The following is a 2571-nucleotide window of genomic DNA, read 5'->3' as shown; positions in this document are numbered from 1 at the left end:
TTGGCTTGTCGATCCGATGTCTACAGCCTTACTTATTCACGTTCCCTGTGAAGGTAGGTTTTTGCCCATTTTCCAGTTCATGTGGTAACATTCCCAGACTTTGCCGGCTTTCTCTTCATGTGGTAACTTGCTTGCTCATGTGGTAACTTGGAAGTGTATTTCTGACAGACCCAATCTGGGACTTAGCCGATTTTTCTCTGCATATTATATGGATCCATCACTAGGCCATCTTGCTTGCTCATGTGGTAACTTGGAAGTGTATTTCTGACAGACCCAATCTGGGACTTAGCCGATTTTTCTCTGCATATTATATGGATCCATCACTAGGCCATCTTGCTTGCTCATGTGGTAACTTGGAAGTGTATTTCTGACAGACCCAATCTGGGACTTAGCCGATTTTTCTCTTCATATCATATGGATCCATCACTAGGCCATCTTGCTTGCTTGTGTGGTAACTTGATAGTGTATGTCTGACAGACCCAATCTGGGACTTAGCCGATTTTTCTCTTCATATCATATGGATCCATCACTAGGCCATCTTGCTTGCTTGTGTGGTAACTTGGAAGTGTATTTCTGACAGACCCAATCTGGGACTTAGCCGATTTTTCTCTTCATATCATATGGATCCATCACTAGGCCATCTTGCTTGCTTGTGTGGTAACTTGGAAGTGTATTTCTGACAGACCCAATCTGGGACTTAGCCGATTTTTCTCTTCATATTATATGGATCCTGGACTTAGCCGATTTTTCTCTTCATATCATATGGATCCATCACTAGGCCACCTTGCTTGCTTGTGTGGTAACTTGGAAGTGTATTTCTGACAGACCCAATCTGGGACTTAGCCGATTTTTCTCTTCATATTATATGGATCCTGGACTTAGCCGATTTTTCTCTTCATATCATATGGATCCATCATTAGGCCATCTTGCTTGCTTGTGGGGTAACTTGATAGTGTATTTCCGACAGACCCAATCTCGGACTTAGCCGATTTTTCTCTTCATATTATATGGTTCCATCACTAGGCCATCTTGCTTGCTTGTGTGGTATCTTGAAAGTGTATGTCTGACAGACCCAATCTCGGACTTAGCCGATTTTTCTCTTCATATAATATGGATCCTGGACTTAGCCTGTTATTAGGTTATTATATATGGATCCTGGACTTAGCCGATTATTAGGTTATTATATATGGATCCTGGACTTAGCCGATTTTTCTCTTCATATAATATGGATCCGGGACTTAGCCGATTTTTCTCTTCATATAATATGGATCCTGGACTTAGCCGATTTTTCTCTTCATATAATATGGATCCTGGACTTAGCCGATTATTAGGTTATTATATATGGATCCTGGACTTAGCCGATTTTTCTCTTAATATAATATGGATCCGGGACTTAGCCGATTTTTCTCTTCATATAATATGGATCCGGGACTTAGCCAATTTTTCTCTTCATGTAGTAACGTATGCCAATCGCTCACAAGTCATGGGATAAGGGTACTTGTGTTCTTCCATCTTCTAAGTCCCGCACGGGGACATCGTGATCGCCCCAAGTCCGGAATAGCGCCAAGTCAAGCCCCACGGTGGCCGTGCAGGACCTGTTAGCGGGGGCCCCACTGACAGCACTAATCCGGACTTAGAAATTATATCTTTCTAATCAAACACCACACACGCAACACCACCATACCACCATCTCCTTGCAAGTACCTAAGTACCCGCAACTCCATGGTGAAGGCAATGTCACTCCATCACCAACCTCTTTGCACTGCAAGCACTTGCGTACCCACAACACTCCGAAGATGGCAACGGCGCGCGATGCTCGACTCCACACACCACACCACACCACACCACCGATGGCCAGCCAGCCAGCCAGCCCAGCTAAGGACTAACCAACCAACCAACCACCAATGGCCTAGGCCAGCCAGATCCCACCTTCAAGTCCAAGCACAGCCAAGTGCAAGTACCGCCAAGTGTTCACCAACCAACCAACACACCAGGTCAGTTGGCCGGTACCCACCTTCAAGTGCCATTACCCTCGGGTGCAAGCTCAATCAAGTGTTAACCAACCAACCCGGCCAAGGCAGCCAACAGGCCGGCACCCTACAGCACCGATCCGCCATTACCACCTCAACCGTTGACCATGCAAGTGGCCTCGGACAACAGGTGACACCCGAAGTACATCCGAAGAACGTATATCAAGTGTTTGCTCACCAAGTCCTCAACCAACCCCAAGTACCCGGAGGTACCCAGAGTGTTGGATCCGCCAACCACTACCAGCACTCCAAGTCCTCGCGAACCCAAAGTGTTTGCCCGGTAGGGCCATTAGACCACAACGCTTGCTAACCATGCAAGTGGCCTCGGACAACAGGTGACACCCGAAGTACACCCGGAGAGTGTATATCAAGTGTTTGTTCACCAAGTCCTCAACCAACCCCAAGTACCCGGAGGTACCCAGAGTGTTGGATCCGCAAACCCGTCCCGGCACTCCAAGTCCTTGCGAACCCAAAGTGTTTGCCCGGTAGGGCCATTGTATCACAACGCTTGCGACCATGCAAGTGGTCTCGGACAACAGGT

Source organism: Anopheles coustani (assembly GCF_943734705.1).
Source record: "Anopheles coustani chromosome X unlocalized genomic scaffold, idAnoCousDA_361_x.2 X_unloc_13, whole genome shotgun sequence".
Classification (NCBI taxonomy): Eukaryota; Metazoa; Arthropoda; class Insecta; order Diptera; family Culicidae; genus Anopheles; species Anopheles coustani.
The sequence above is the reverse complement of the archived record's forward strand: the minus strand, read 5'-3'. Positions refer to the sequence as shown.